The following is a 17638-nucleotide window of genomic DNA, read 5'->3' on the forward strand; positions in this document are numbered from 1 at the left end:
TATGAAGACAGGCTGAGAGAGTTGGGGCTGCTCAGTCTGGAGAAGAGAAGGCTCCAGGGAGACCTTATGGTGGCCTTTAAATAGTTAAAAGTGGCTTATAAGAAAGATGGGGACAAACTTTTTTAGCAGGGTCTGCTGTGATAGAACAAGGGGAAATGGTTTTAAACTAAAAGAAGGAAGATTTAGACTAGATATAAGGAAAAAAAATACAGTAAGGGTGGTGAAACACTGGACCAGTTTGTCAAGAGAGGTGCCTCATCTCTGGAAACATTCAAGGTCAGGCTGAATGGGGCTATAAGCAACCTGATCTGAAGATATCCCTGCCCACAGTCATAGGTTTGGACTAGATGACCTTAAAAGGTCCCTTCCAATCCAAACCTTCTATGATACTAGGATTCTAAACGGAGTGGAATGTTGGCTGACTGGTGAGTTGTGATAAAGAAAACCTGGCTTCAGTCAGCATCCTCGGTCTGCCATGTGCAATCAGGAGAGAGAAAAATAAATATAATTGCTACAGAGGCTTGAATCTGACATCGACAAACACACAAAACACCTGTTTCTCTGTCAATGCTGATTTGGTCACCAGAACTGGGCCATGAATGAAAGGGTCATAGGATCCTTCTCCAGTAGCTGAAGCTGTTCCATTGTTTGTCCGGAAGTAAAGGAATTTAGTATGTCCTTTACAAAGAAAATGTTGTGGTTAATAGTGTTTTATTTATCCCACTTGAAATTCATAGTCCAGCCTGACCTGAGGAAATCCAGATGGTCCATTTGAAATTTAGAGGTTGAGAAGGGACAGGGGACATCAGGTACACAGTAGACATTTTCCACAGGAGTCCTCCCTTTATACCTGAAAAAAAGAAAAATATTGTTTTACTTGCATTTCTGGCTGCTTGATGGCTGCTTTACAAACTGCATATATACCCTTGCTGAAAGCTGGGCAGAGAGAGGTCCCTGCATGGCTCCTGAGTTGCTACTGCTCTTCCAGCCCAAGCACACTGCTGCTTTTTTTTTAAGGCACGACTTGCAAAATCCTATTGCCAGGTCTACTGGTTTTGGCTGGGACAGAGTTGATTTTCCTCATAGCAGCTTGTATGGGGCTGTGTTTTGGATTTGTGCTGCAAACAGTGCTGATAACACAGGGATGTTTTCCTTGTTGCTGGGCAGGGCTTACACAGCATCAAGGCCTTTCCTGCTCCTCACCCCACCAGTGGGGGGTTGGGGGTGCACAAGAAGGTGGGAGGGGACACAGCTGGGACAGCTGACCCCAAGTGACCAAAGGGATATTCCAGAGCATATGATGTCATGCTCAGCAATAAAAGATGGAGAGATGGGTGGGAAAGGAAGGGGAGATGTTGGGAGTGATGGCATTTGTCTTCCCAGGTAACTGTTCTGTGTGGTGGGGAGCCCTGCTTTCCTGGAGATGGCTGAACACCTGCCTGATGATGAGAATTAGTGAATGAATTCCTTGTTTTGTTTCACTTGCACACACAGGTTTTGCTATATCTATTAAATGTCTTTCAGTTCTTTCACTTTACCCTTCTGATTCTCTCTTCCATCCCACTGGGGGCAGTGACCAAGCTGCTCTGTGGGGCTGAGCTGCCTACTGGGATCAAACTACAACACCAGGTTTTTTCTACAGGCATATCCAGATCTGTTTAGAAGCAACAGGCAAGAGCAGCAGCTTCCTGTGACCAAATGTCCTTAATTTTGCCTATGACTCATTTGCTTTGGCAGCATCTGGAGCAGTAAACTAGCTCTATGGACACTTGAAGTGATTGATTTGAATTACAGAGAAGACATAGGAGAGGGGTAGAAAGAGTCAAGCACCTCACCTTGCCTGATTTATGGCTGTGATGCCAGTGCCCTCTGCAGCAGAGTGGAGAGATGAAGATCTACAGCCACCTGTGTTATCACCCAAGGATCAGGAAGAGATGGGTCACATTTTATCCTAGCTGGCAGACACACAGAAAAGGTCTCCTCCTTCACGTCTTCCCTTGCTTTGCCTTTTAGTGTTATGATGACTAAAGGGATGGACCAGAGAATGTAAATGATGAAGTCTGGAGGTGACCAGAGACTGCAGCACCCCCAAGATAGCAGTTTCTGCATGATGTAGGTGCCACATTTAAAATAAATAAATAAATATTGTAATACGACATTAAGAGAAATAATAGCCTTTATAAAGAAAAAACCCACATGTTGTGAATGTTGTCACAGCAAGCATGATCTGCCTCCTACCTGGGGAATTTGTGTCTGACCTCCCTCAGCTTCTGTGACAACAGAGTAGATCGATTTCACCTCAGGGTAAAATTTAGCAGCAAAGTTTGAGATTTCAGCATCTTTATATTTATTTCAGTCATCCAGCTGATGGCATTTATGGGTTTTGACACCCATAGAAGACTGTTTCTGAGGAATGGACCTCCTTTCATATACAGATACATTATTTTATTATTAGAGGAAAAACCTTATGAATGGTGAAATGTACAATTCAGGTTTTTTAAAAATGGCATTTTTACAGTTATGAATATTTGCATGAAATCTGTAAAATCTCAGAAATGCTATGACTTTCATCGTGGTAAAAACACAGTGGCTGTTTAGAAGCTGGATGTTGCAACTGCCCCACTCACAACTCGTCATGGAACCGAGTGCTGCAGAAACAGCTCAGAAGTGACAGCCAGAGCCAGGGCAGGGAACTCATCCACAGAATAACATCCTACCTCTGCACAGTGACTCTGGGTCTGGGCTGTCCAAACAGGGGAGGTTGCTAGGGAGCTTCATGAATGTAAAAAAAAAAAGAATTGCAACCTCCTTCTTTGCTAATCCATGCAGAAGAGGGACAGAAGCCTGTATGCCATGTCAGATGGCAGGAATCTCACTGTGTGCATGTGTAGGGGCCCAGATGGTGTTGAAGGGACCCTGTGCTAGCTGCCTTTGGAAAGAGACCTTGTTGCAGGCCTCCACCCAGCTGAAGTGAAGGACCTTGGAGACCTGGTGGACAAGTTATGCATAGGTCAGCAATGTGCCCTTGTGGCCAAGAAGTCAATGGAATCATGGGGTGCATCAAGAGGAGTGTGTCCAGCAGATGGAGGGAGGTTCTCCACCCCCTCTACTCTGCCCTAGTGAGACCCCACCGGGAGTCTTGTGTTCAGTTCTGGGCTCCCCATTTCAAGAGGGACAGGGATCTACTTGAGAGAGTCCAACGGAGGCTACAAGGATGACTAAGGTACTGGATCCCCTACCTTGTGAGGAAAGGCTGAGAGACCTGGGGCTGTTTAGTCTAGAGAGGAGAAGACTGAGAGGAGATCTTACTAATGTTTACAAATATCTGAAGGGTGGTGTCAAGAAGAGTGGGGCGGTTTCTTTTCAGTGGTGCCCTGTGATAGGATCAGGGACAAAAGACAAAAAATGGAGCACAGGAACTTCCACCTCAACATGAGGAAAAACGTCTTTACTGCTATGTTGACAGAGCCCTGGGACAGGCTGCCCAGAGAGGTTGTGGAGTCTCCTTCTCTGGACTCTGTTTGCCACATGCTGCAGGCACTGTCACTGCTTTCCCACCTCACAGTCAAGGTCTGTGGGGGCATCACAGCTCAGGCCAATTGGTTGCACATGGCACCCTGGGGTGAGAGGTCCTGCTGTGCTGCCCTCTAAATGAGTGAGATATCATCCCTATGGAAAGGGCTGTGAAAACGAGCCAATTTGACATTAACTTCAGTCATGGCAGTGTCTGGAACAATGAGCTTTATAAAATCTGAGCAGATAATTCTCCCACAAGACTAAAACCTGTTACAGTCTTCTTAGGGGGAGATAGTAAAGCCAGGGGGAAATCCATTTGCTTGGTTTTAATGGTGTAGTTTTTCAATCACTTACATCTCAGCAGGCTGTCAAAGAGAAAAAATAACAGTCTTAAGGCACTACATGGATCTGCTGTATTATATTGACCCTTGACAGGCTGGAGAGGTGGGCTACTACCAACCTTATGAAGTTCAACAAGGCCAAGTGCAAGGTCCTGCACCTGGGTCAGCACAACCCCAGGCACAAACACAGGCTGGGGGAAGAATGGATGGAGAGCAGTCCTGAGGAGAAGGAATTGGGGTGGTAGTTGATGAGAAGCTCAACATGAGGCACCAGTGTGAGCTGGAGCCCAGAGAGCCAGTTGTGTCCTGGGCTGTATCAAAAGAAGTGTGGCCAGCAGGGCCAGGGAGGGGATTCTGCCCCTCTGCTCTGCTCTGGTGAGACCCCACCTGGAATACTGTGTACAGTTCTGGTGCCCTCAGCACAAGAAAGATACAGACCTGTTGGAGAGGGTTCAGAGAAGGGCCACCAACATGATCAAAAGGCTGGAGCAGCTCTGCTATGAAGACAGGCTGAGAGAGTTGGAGCTGTTCAACCTGGAGAAGAGAAGGCTCTGGGGAGACCTTATAGCTCCTTTCAGTACTTGAAAGGGGCTCCAGGAAAGCTGGGGAAGGACTTTTTACCAGAGAAGATAGTGATAGGACAAGGGGTAATGGTTTTAAACTGAGAGAGGGGAGATTTAGGTTAGATATTAGGAAGAAATTCTTCCCTATAAGGGTGGTTAGGAACTGGAATAGGTTGCACAGGGAGGTTATTGATGCCCCATCCCTGGAGGTTTTTAAGGCCAGGTTGGATAAGGTTTTGTGCCACCTGATCTAGTGTTAGGGTTCCCTGCTCATGGCAGGGGGGTTGGAACATGATGATCTTTGAGGTCCCTTCCAACTTAATGATTCTATGATTCTATCATGCTGTGAAATTCTGTATCTTTATAAAACTGCAATAAATGAGACCTCCAACAAGGAATACATTCCCCAATGTCTGTAATATTTCTCTTTCTTAAAAAAATACTTTTTTTTTTTCTGTTTGTGTCTGTAAGTGTGGCTCATTCAACAGCCAGTGAGGCAATCATTATTGCAGCGGAAGAGAGCTTAAGTAGTTTACTGGACAGTGTGTCTTACAGCAAATGCAAAGCAAAGGTTTAGATGAATCAGTTTGCTGTTATTATTGTGTTCTTACATGGTCTCAAGCAGAAAGCTCTGTCAAATTTACAGCCACACTTTGTATCACTTTGAAGTATTAACTACTTCATACTGCTGCTGTTGATAAACCAGATGCTTTATCATTGGCTGTAGTGTGGATTCTTGCAGGCATCTATGTGCCAGTTCCTTTATTTCCATAGGAGCAGGGCTCATCTGCTCAACTGTAACCACAAAATATCTATGGAGCATATTAAGCACAAACTGATGCAGAGTTTTTTCATTTTAACCTCCATCTTGCACTAGGGGATCTTTTTCCTTTAAGACTTACAACTGAGACTCCTGGGATAATTAAAAAAAAACAAGCAACCAACCAACAACCAGCCAAAAAATAACAAGTGGCAAAGTTAGAACTTTCTTTGTGGAAACATAATTTTTCTTTATTCCACTAGCTTCCATGGAACATGAAATCAGCTGAAGATCCTGAGGATACATCAACAGCCAAAAATTCCAAACAAAGAGTATGTTCTAGACTGACCTCACACCTCAGGTCTTGGTTTTTTTCATAATATATATATACTATTTCATAATATAAATACATGCTATTCATTAGAATCTCAAATTGCCTTTAACTTAAAATGTCAATACTGGACTCTTTTCAAGGTTTATCCCTCAATTAAGAATTTTCATTAAAAAACACACACACACACAAGCCCCACACCCCAAAACTTTCTGTATTTTCCATTTTCATACAATCACAGAATTTTGGGGATTGGAAGGGACCTTGAAAGACCATCCAGTCCAACCCCCCTGCTAGAGCAGGATCACCCAGAGCACATCACACAGGACCCTGTCCCTCTTGAACTGGGGAGCCCAGAACTGGACACAAGACTCCAGGTGGGATCTCACCAGGGCAGAGTAGAGGGAGTGGAGAACCTCCCTCGACCTGCTGGATACAGTCTTCTTAAGTTCTACAGTTTTTGTAACAAAGGCAGTGAGGAAGTCCTCTTTTGAAAGGAAGAGAATAAGTACAACTTGCTATGTACTTGTAAGACGTAGAAAATTGGAGGAAAGAAAAGTACTATTTTAAAACCAACTTTTCACCATTTCCTTTGTCCAAAAGCTCTGACAGTTTTGATTTTGGGGTTTAAATTATATTGCAGTGGCTGTTGAAAATTGCAGACTGAAATGGCAGTGTTGCTGGAATACAACAGCAGTGCACCAATAAATACCTCCAGATTTAGCTCCTGTGTATTCTTTTTATTTAGTATTCCATCAATACCTTTGCTGCATATGCTTTCACACAGACAGTTCCTTTCTTTCAAGGTGGTTTAACTGCCTAGCAACCTTATAAAAATACAATTCAGTGTTCTGTAGAAACAGCTGAGAACCATGTAGCTTACACTGATGTGACTGCAGTGTTTTGAGAGGTAATTACTGAAATGCCCCAGCCCTTTCTTTTTGTTTTGGTCAGAATTAATTCTAAGAGGATGCAATGTTTTTAATGACTTAATGAAGCCAAATGATAAAGTAAAATATGGCTATTAAGTAAATCATCCTAATGAAAGATTGACTTTCAAAGATGTCAGTAAGAGCTGGGCGCCTGCACATTCTCTCTGCCTTTGAAAATGATGTTTTCTTCCCAGGATAAGACGTAAACTGAAGCTTTCTGAAAAAAAAACCCAACCAAACCCAAACGAAACAACTATAAACTCCTACGCATTTATCTCACTCAGCCCCTCGGAGATTAGATGGCTGCTCTATTGTGAATGACATATTCAGTCTTACAAAGATTTAAGTGGGAAACTGCAAACACTTATTGCCAATTTCAGGGCTTACTACTCTGACTAGTTCCACCCAGTGGTATTGTATTTGTTCTTTCCAAGCAGGCATGACGTGCCAAGTAGTTTTTAGAAGATTATGTTTGGTGTATCACAGAATCACAGCATCTTAGGGGTTGGAAGTGACCTCGAAATATCATCTAGTCCAATCCCCCCTGCCAGAGCAGGATCACCCAGAGCACATCACACAGGAATGTGTCCAGGTGGGTTTGAATGTCTCCAGTGAAGGAGATTCCACAGCCTTTCTGGGCAGCCTGTCCCAGGGCTCTGTCACTCTCACAGGAAAGAAGGTTTTTCTGATGTTTACGTGGAACCTCCTGTGTTCCAGTTTGCACCCATTGCCCCTTGCCGTATCACTGGACATCACTGAAAAAAGCCTGGCTCTGTCCTCCTGACACTCACCCTTAACATATTTGTAAACATTGATGAGGTCATCCCTCAGTGTCCTCTTCTCCAAGCTCAAGAGACCCAGCTCCCTCAGCCTTTCCTCATAAGGGAGATGTTCATCATCTCTGTGGCTCTGCGCTGGACTCTTTCAAGCAGTTCCCTCTCCTTCTGGAAGTGAGGGGCCCAGAACTGGACACAATACTCCAGGAGTGGCCTCATCAATGCAGAACAGAGGGGGAGGAGAACCTCTCTTGACCTACTAACCACTCCCTTTCTAATGCACCCCAGGATGCCATTGGCCTTCTTGGCCACAAGGGCACATTGCTCCCTCTGCACACTCCTGAGGCACTGCCATGGAACAAGCTGTACATCAGAATGCTTCTTTTCAGGAAATGTCAGTAAGGGATCTGCAGGCCCCTGTTAGCAATTCTGGGTCACTGTGCATTTGCAATCTGAAAGTTAGAAAGCAGTTATGCACTTTTTCCCTTATTGACAATGAGGGACGTGTGCCCCCCCCCCCCCGGGCACCACTTGTGGAATTTCCTTGCATGGAAAAAAATAACTGACCTTGTCAATTACTGAGTGGGGCTTTTGGTTTTATCTATGGTATCAAAGTGGAGAATTACTGCCCCACAGATTGAGTGAGCCCCACCACCTCCATCCAACTGGCACAACTCCTACTAGAGCTGAAAAATGCTCTGAAAAATTGTTGAGAGAAAGAAACAACAGCTTAGATTAATAATTACTTATCAATAATCAAAAGTAGCAAAGGTGAAGTCAGGAATGTAGTATTCTAAAGGTGTATATACAAATTTTTCTTCTTGTAGTGTGTATAATTAATCAGGCTGCTACATATCTTACTGTTAACAATATTTTACAAGGAAAAAATGCACCAAGGACCAAAGAGCATGATCATGACAGAATACACCAAGAACTAAGGAAAACAGCGAATTTGATCATAACCGGAAACAAGGACACTTGAAATTAGGCACAAAAAATTGAGGAAGTGGACATCTTTAATTGGGACCTGAGTGTATGTAGTTGTCTCTACATTAGCACTTTAATTAGGATCTGAAATCAGATTTAAAGTGATTCTTCCATTCAACCCCATTTACTGACCTGTGCTTTGAATTGTAGAGCAGTCCTCACGTGTGCAAACAAGTTTTCCTTCAGGTGAAACCAAACCAGGACAGTCTCTGGAAGATGCCCTCATGCACTCTTACCTTGACCAAGCTTTCAGCCCTCAGGGCTGGGAGCTTAGTGTTCAGCACAGGCTGAGCACTGCGTTGCTTTCTAACGTGCCATCCAGCTCCCACCAGCCAAGGCCACTGTGACACACAAGCCTGTGTGCATCAAGATTTGAGAATCTGTGATTACATCTATGCCATGTCCCTTGGCACTGAAACCTCAAAATACCTACTGTGTTAAATTGCTGGAAATGTTCCTGGTATCCTTTTAGTCAACCAACACTGCCCCAGACTGTTTCTCATCACAGCTCAATAATTAGCACAGATAAGCAACCATTCCCAATAAGCAGTTTCCATGCAGCTATATTTTCCTGGAGTGTGAGATTGAGGTGGTGTGGACACTCTGGAGTAGCCCTTTCAATGCCCAGTTACCCCAGTGCCAGAGGATGATCCTAAGCACATTTAATTTGTTAGTGTAAATCTAGTTTATGTAGCCCAATTCTGAGATGCTTACTCTAAGAAAAATAACATCTGAATATTCAGTTTCAAGCTTGGTTGCTGATGCTCAGCAAATACGTGACAAAAACAGAGAGATCTAAGACTGGAAGGAGTTAAGTGATGAGATTAATTCTGATTCTGGAAGCAAGAGCTTCACCTGCACAAATGAAGTGCAGACTCATGACTGGAGAGAAGGTAACTGCTGACCTAGTGACTATTCTTTCATGAAAGCAGCTTTATTTTCTCTATTTTTAAATTACTTTATTTTTGCATTTTTTCAAAAGGAAGCTGCTGTTCATGCTTAGAGCTTTGCCCTGGTATTAGCAGCTGGTCACCATCAGCTTGTTAAACTGCACCACTTCAAAGTGCTAGTAAAACAGCATTGGCTTGAGCTGCTGCAGCTGAGATGATGTGAGCTCTGCTGCTTCCTGCAATGGCAGCAGCTGTAAATGAGTACAAGCAGGAGTTGTGCCTCTCCATGCTAGTGGTTGGTACTGGGGCAGCTGTGCCAGGCACTGCCATTTGGGAAAACTATCCGCACAATGGAGCTTCAAATATGTCATTCTGATTGGGTTGGACTGACATCAGACTGCTGGTGCACTGGCTCAGATCTTAATATTTGACTCTCACTCTGGATGACAGTGTCCACTATGCATATATGGAGCAGGTAAGGAAGAACTAGGAAAATTACCTGTTACGCTTATGCTTATACTAGTTGGGGAATTGATGGGACTCTTTGGAATCCCTTACACTTCAGCAGACATTTTCACTGGGTGGTACTTAAAATGACGTTTCCAGTACAAAAGAATAATTTCTTTTATTTTCCCCTTTCCTTCAGTTACTCACAAATCCTGAAGTACTGTTTCCAAGCTGAAAAACATCCAGTTGGGCTGAAAGCCTCTCTGTTCCTTTCATCTCTTCAGTATTATGTATTTCATCCTTCGCCAGGCTTATCTGTTGTCCTAGCACTTCTATCTCCTAGTGAAGTCTTTTCTTAGATGTTTGATATCCACAGAAGTATTTGTAACCATTAATCTCAGAGACTGGATTTCTTTTATGTGTGGAGTAATCAGAAACTGCAGATCTCCCACTTGAATTAACTTATCTGTGACAGATTTCACTGTTTCCCTTCTCCACCTGCTCCCTCTAAGTGCAGTAAGTCCAGACTCACAGACTTGCTTGGAACAAGTCCCACTTAAAATGCCACAGATAATAATAAATCAAAATGAAAATGTTTCATAAATAGGCCAGAATAAAGCTGACTTTGCAAGCTGCCAGCCTGCCTGACAGAGGCCTGGATATTGTCCTTAACAATAATATTAATTTTAACTTATAACAATTTAACAAGCTTACATATGAATAAGAGAGAGATACAGATATACAAGTACAAAAGGAGATCAGAAAAAAAAAATAAAAATGATGACAACTTCTTCTGTCAGAGCACATTGTGATTTGAAGCTCTTTGCAGATCAGGTTTTCAGGGTTCTTTTCACTAATTCTCTTTTAGAAGAAAAGCCAGCAGGAAAATTCTGACCTTTTGACATCTTGCAGAATCAAATATTTTAATTTTTCATTTCACTACAGTTCCCTTTCAATACTTCCATTTGGTATTCAAAGTGTTATTATGTTATGCCTTCTGTAGTAAAAACCTGATTCTAAAAAGGTTGAAAACTAATAAAAACATTTCAGAAATACCTAGAACATTTATTTTTTTTACTATCAACACATCATTCTGATTCATGTTCTCAACAGAGTGGGTGCTGTGATGCTAACCTTAATCACAGCAGTAATCTCTTGCCATTACACTGCCTGACCATGGAGTCTCTTTTGAAGGACAGTCTACAAAACAGACTTGGTGCTTCTCAGAGCAAGTGAAGGGTAAATCACTCACCTCAGCGATATTAGAACTAGTGTACTGGACCTTTCCTATCATTACTGTAGAGCTCTGGCAACAGGTCCAGTCATAAAACCCACAGAAAGGTCTGCTAAATACCTCCACAATCCTCCACATTTCCTGCGTTTAGTCAGACATAACCCCACCACCTCTCTTACCTCCCATTCTGGTGGATCAATGTGGATATACCTCCACCTGTTCTGATGAACTCAGAGCCCTTGATGTTTCTAGCAGAATATTAGGAGGACTTCAGATAATGGCCCCAGGAAGTTTATGTTGGAAGCCTGCTGGTTAGATGATTCATCTGACCTATCACTAGGTACCTACCACTTGCCTATACTTTTATTACAGTCAGTCGTGACCTGATCAATATAGCTCATGGAGATCAGTGTATGATTCATCTGACCAAATGTAGCTCTCTCCTTTAGGGTGAGATTAATCATGCCACAAACTATATTAACTCTGCTGACTAGCTCTCTGCTGGCTGCAAAGCCATCCCAGAGTGACTTGCTTAGGGTTAAAAATCTAACTCTATAGTCACATTTAGTTAAATTGATCCCACTTCACACCTCTTATGGGCTCTCATGACTCCTGAAATAACTGATATCTGCATTTGAACATCAGAATTAGGAAAGTCTACGTTTGCATATATCATACTTGAGAATCCTGCTAAAGTGATGGTGTCCCTGCTGATGTTTGATCCACTTACATTGTTAGGAAGACATGTCATGGCTTTTCCTGTCACTGAACACTGAGGTTGTGGGAGAAGTACTTTGTTTTAAGGAAGAATCAAAGACAGTATGGAAAAGACAAAAATGGTTCAGCTTGAACACACACAGGAAAGTAAACAGATCCAAATGACTCATCTACCTCCTCTCTAGTCTGCTCTAAACACCTGGGAATGAAAGCCTTACTTAGGTGAGATGACATTATTTGTGGAGTGGATAAAAATGAGGGAACATCAGAGTTCAGGCAACTTCAGCTTGTCTCCTGCTGCACTGTTCTGTAGGAATGACAACATGTGTCTGAAAAACTCAGAGGGAGTCCTGACTTTCACCTCAGTAGAGCCCAGATTTCATCCCAGAAGGATAAACCCAAAAACTTGCACAACATTGACCTGAGAGGTTAAAAAATCTGTAACATTAACACTTGGAGATTGCAGCTGGGATCCAACTTTTGGGATAAAATTAAACTACATATAATAATGGATGTTCTGCTAAAATGAGGAATAATCTGGCCAGCTATATAATAATAGACAAACTTCTCTGTCCCTCACATATTCCCTTTTATTACTTGTGTTAAGGAGAGTTAAGAAAGTTACCTGCATAATTAATCATGCTCTGGGCACCATCTCATCAGAAGATACTGGATAGAACAAAACTTTACTAAGGCTAAATATTTGTTTAAGGTATAAAAGTACCAATAGGTTTATCAGGTCATTATCAATAAAGGAATAATTAGAGTTAAAAAAAAAAAAAAAAAAGAAAAAATTAAAGTTAAAAAAAAAAAAAAAGAAAAAATTAAAGTTAAAAAAAAAAAAAAAGAAAAAATTAAAGTTAAAAAAAAAAAAAAAGAAAAAATTAAAGTTAAAAAAAAAAAAAAAGAAAAAATTAAAGTTAAAAAAAAAAAAAAAGTCAAAAGTAACAAACACATAAAAAAAATCCGTCTTGACTATGAAAGAGTCTGGAAAATCTTTAATAATACTCCAGGGCAAGGAAATCTATTACCCTTGGGTGTGTTCTGGAAGCAGTGCACAAAATGTTCTTCAGGAGGTGCCTATATTAGGGCTTGAGAGAGTACACTGGAGATACTGGTTATGTTGCATGTGTCATATTTCTCCTTTCTGATTCCTTTAAAAGAAACATCTGCAGTGCCCCTCCTGGCACTGCAGATTTAATGCCAACCCAGTACAATTTAATCATATGCAATAGTCTGTTTAGCAGACTGTTCAGGGCATTAGCAGAGAATAAGACCAGGGCTGTTGTCTAGGGGAATGAAGAATGTGATGTGAGAAACTGCTCAGTAGTTCCCAGCAATGGTATGAATATCTTGATACCTTTCACACATGGACATAATGCTGTGAGAATATAATGAGGTATTCTGTGCTGGGAGGACACATCTGGGAATTCCTGAAGAAATCTGCAAGTGTTTCTTTTGCCTTTGTAAAGTCCTGTCCTCTGGTAGTGACCTAGAAACAAACTTCTAGGACACATGAATCTCCATTTTCCCTGCTGCCTCACCTTTCTTTTTTCCTCTTTAGAAAGTAACCTATTAACTTGCACATAAAAATATTCCAGAAAGGTTGTATGAAAAATGGACCCTAATTATACATTTCATTCTCTTTCAGGGAATAAACCAGGAGCTATGCATTATGTAGCTGTGAGCCACTCTAGGCTATATAGATGTAATCAATATAATCTCTCTATGTATTATGAATTGCTTTTTGTTTATTAAATATTGCTACTGTAAAGAAAGGAAGAATGTAAGAGGTTTTGTTACCCATAGGATGGATTGTCTAGGGAAAGGACAGTACTACCCAGGTGTGGGAAAAGTATGCTCACGTATCTGCCAGAGTATATTCATTACAGAAATCAGCAAGGGCAAACAGCAATCCAAAGGGAAAGGAATTCCTTGCTTACAAGCAAAAGAGGCTGTGCATTTTAATCCCATCCTTATATCATTATCTTTGGAAGCAAGGCTAGAGTTTTGTATTTTAGAATAGATATTTCACCTAGATAGAGCCATCTCTGGAGTTACTATCTGCTCATGGGGACAGGCAAAACTCTTTATTTATGTTTCCATTTTTCCTATAGTGTGAATTTTCTGCTACAGATGCCTAGAAGACTCAGTTAGATGATTAAAGGTAGGTGAGCTGACCCCTATTCACAGTGCTTCACTGGTGTCAAAGAGGGGCTTTGTGTTTGGGGTTTGTTTCAGCACAACTCAAAGCCTAGTCCTCTGAGTCCTCTGAGCAACCTGATCTAGTGGGAGGTGCCCCTGCCCATAGCAGGGGGGCTGCATCTAGATGATCTTTAAGGTCCCTTCCAGCCCCAAACATTTTATGATTCTATGATAAAGTGGAGGAGCCTGAGATGCGTCTCCCCAGGTCGCTTGCTGTCATGGAAGATACGGGGCTGCTTTGCAGCAGCTGGATGTTGTCCTCTAGGGCCATACACTGAGATTTGTTGAAGAGGGACTTTACCTTCCTGACCTGGTTACCTGTTCCCAAATCAGCTTAATTCCAGCAAAACATTTTCCCCCTCCTTTAGACTCTATTCCTTAAAAACGAAGGATCCCTGATGATTTCATTGCACCTGGACCTTGTATGATAGGATTTCTCTCTGTTCCACCTGGGAATCAGTTCTGAGGTGCATTGGCAGAGCTGTGAAGAAGAAGCTTACACAGCTCCAGTCCAGCCTTTGTGAGAGAGGTGACTGCACCTGTGCTGTGATTTATAGACTTGGTAAGGAAGTTCTGAGCAGCCTCAGAATTAGGAGGAGACAGATTGCTGCACTGGAAAAAGGTGTGATGTTGCATGAAAGATTTTAGGGAACTGTATCTTAAACTCGGTGTGATTTCTACAGGCAGGTGTAGCTGGTTACTGAAGGCAAATGAGTCATTAACATGCAAAAACATTTCTTCAGAGAGTGTTTGGTCCTGAGCACAATATGGAGCGTGGACCCTTTGGATGAACTCCAAGTAGTCAGTAGTAGAGCTGAGTGAATGACTCAGAGCAGGTAATGTGACTGATGAGTTTTTCTTGTGTTTGTAAAGTGTCTTCAGACACACCAATGTTTCCTGAGACTGATTTGTCTCCAAATAATTTGTGGAAAGGGAAAAAAAAAACACAAACCCACAGAACCAAACAAACCTTAACTCTATAGACTAATAATGAGAAATTTACTTGAGAATATACAACTCAGCCCCCTGGTTTAGTGCAAAAGGAGAATTTTTTTTTTTTTAATTTAGGGAACAAGAGAATAGATGTTTCCTCTTACTTGGGAGCTGCTGTGGGGAGAATTTCTGGTGTTCAGAAGAGTGTGTGGCAAACAAGTTTCTGGTGAGGCTGTCTTTGCTTGTTAAAATATGCTGGGTTATAATCTGAGGAGGAAGGTCATGTGTGTCCCCTGGGTTTCAGTGCTGGGTCCAGTCCTGTTCAACATCTTCATCAGTGACCTGGATGAGGGGACAGAGTGTGTCCTCAGCAAGTTTCCTCATCACATGAAACTGGGAGGATTGGCTGATTCACAGGAAAGCTGTGCAGTTGATCAGCAGGATTTGGAACCTAATGAGATCCCACAAGAATAAGTGTATGGTCCTGGGGAGAAATAACAACATGCACTAGTACAGACTAGGAGCTGATCTGCTAGAAAGCAGCTCCATGGAGAAGGATATTGGAGTCCTGGTGGACGACAAGTTATCCATGGGACAGCAAAGTCCCCTTGTGGCCAAGAAGGCCGATGAAATCCTTGGGTGCATCAAGAAGAGCATGTCCAGCAGGTTGAAGGAGGTTGTCCTCCCCTTCTACTCTGTCCTGGTGAGACTCCACCTGGAGTCTTGTGTCCAGTTTTCAGCTCCCCAGTTCAAGAGGGTCAGGGATTTACTGGAGCGAGTCCAACAGAGGCTATGAGAATGATTAAGGGACTGGAGCACCTGCCTTGTGAGGAAAGGCTGAGAGACCTGGGGCTGTTTAGTCTAGAGAGGAGAAGACTGAGGGGAGATCTTATTGATGCATTTCAATATTTGAAGGGTGGGTGTCAAGAAGGAGAGGACAGTCTCTTTTCAGTTGTGCCCTGTGATAGGACAAGGGGCAATGGATGCAAACTAGAGCACAGGAAGTTCCACCTCAACATGAAGAAAAACTTCTTTCCTGTGAGAGTGACAGAGCCCTGGGACAGGCTGCCCAGAGAGGTTGTGGAGTCTCCTTCACTGGAGGTTTTCAGGACCCATCTGGAGGCTTTTCTGTGTGACCTGCTTTAGATTTTGTGGTGATCCTGCTCTGGCAGGGGTGTTGGATTTGATGATCTTTAGAGCTCCCTTCCAACCTCTAACATTCTGTGATTCTGTAAGTAACAAATTGCATTTATAGATTTATTTTGGAGGTGTTTGGTAATTTTTTTTCTCTGTCTGCAGTGATGGAGCATTTATCATTCTGAAGCTTTTTGATTCTTTCCACCATTTGAGACTACTGGAACAGGTAGGTTTTGCAGGTAGGTTTTGTGGAGGTCCACACTGAAGGACCTCTAAGTATTTGGATCCACTGATCTGTATAATGCTAGGTCAGAAAGGTAAAAACAAGGAGTTTTGCAAAGGATGTTCTCAGATAGCTGAGTTTGGTTTTCATTCTTTTGCCTACAACTCCTCTGGAAAATCAGATGGAGCTTCAGTTAATAATTCTTAATGGGGAGTTTGATCTGGGAGGTTTCTCATCACTTATAACTAGCTGTGGTGAGAACAGAACTAGTCCCCATACACAGATTGCCCCACTGCACTCAGGACTTTACTGTAAATAGGTTGCTGGAAAAAGGCATAATGAAACTCCTTGATGATGGGAAGTCATGCAGCCCATGGGATATAATGGCAAGCCTCTTGAGTCTTGTTTTATACTCTCCTGATCTAATTTGTTTATGTCCTTCCTCTTCTCACACCTTGTCAATTCAGAGCTGGCCTTGTTATTTTATTTTTTCTTTGCTTAGCTCTGTGCCTGCAGCATTCTCATTGCAATGAATATTCTGGCCCTACAGAAGGCCTCCAAGTGTCTGCACCCCAGCAATAATACACACATAAAGTCTTCTTTCCCTGGTTTTGTAGCTTACTCAATGCTTCATGTACCAGTTCAAAAATAAAAGAATATTCTGATGTACACAAGTGATCTTTAGTAGTTTAGGAGGTCCTAAACCTCTAAAGGAGGAACATATGTCTTACAAGGAGTGGCTGGGGGAGCTGGGGTTGTTTAGCCTAGAGAAAGGAAGGCTGAGGGGAGACCATATTGCTCTCTACAACTACCTGAAAGGAGGTTGTAAAGAGGTGAGGATCTGTCTGTTCAATGAAGCTACAAATGATAGGACAAGAGGTAATGGACTCAAGTTGTGCCATGGAAAATTTAGATGGGGTGTCCAGAATAATTTCTTCACTGAAAGGGTTATCAGACATTGGAACAGGCTGCCCAGAGCAGTGGTGGAGACACCATCCCTGGAGCTATTTAAGAATAGCATAGATTCAGTACTTAGGGATATAGTTCAGTTAAAGACTTGTCAGTGTTAAGTTAATGGTTGGACTTGGTGATCTTTAAGGTCTTTTCCAACCAAGGTGATTCTGTAATTCTGTCTCTTTTCTCTAAGATCCTGAGAAGAAAATGGCTGTGGAAACAAAATGCACTTTAATGGTAGAAGCACTGCTTCAGCATAATGAAAAAATAACTTGCCTCTTACTAAGCTGTTTCTTTCCCCTGATTAGTTAGTAGTGTTTAAGCTGTATCATTATACTCTTTGCCTCTAATAAATACTTCTTTCTTTCCACTAAAGCAAGGTGGTTTATGTGTGTGTACACTGTAGAGCCAATCTGCAGTGCCTTGTGGCAGTGTTTGCAGAGGATGTAGTAAGAGTTTAGTGCCCTCTCTGGGGAACTGGACCACTATTATTTACAGCCATGTGAGTGTAACTCCCTGCATATAATTTCTGAAATGTCACCCGATACAGTATATATCTAAGTGTGAAATTCTGTGGATGTCTGTGCCATCAAGTTTTGGCATCAGTTTAGAATCTGAAAAGCAGAAAGTGGCCCCACTAAATAAAACGAGCCTCATGGAATCATGCCAGCTGCTTCCTGCTAATGTGACCT

This window comes from Chaetura pelagica, unplaced genomic scaffold (assembly GCF_000747805.2).
Source record: "Chaetura pelagica isolate M959 unplaced genomic scaffold, ChaPel_1.0 scaffold98, whole genome shotgun sequence".
Lineage (NCBI taxonomy): Eukaryota > Metazoa > Chordata > Aves > Apodiformes > Apodidae > Chaetura > Chaetura pelagica.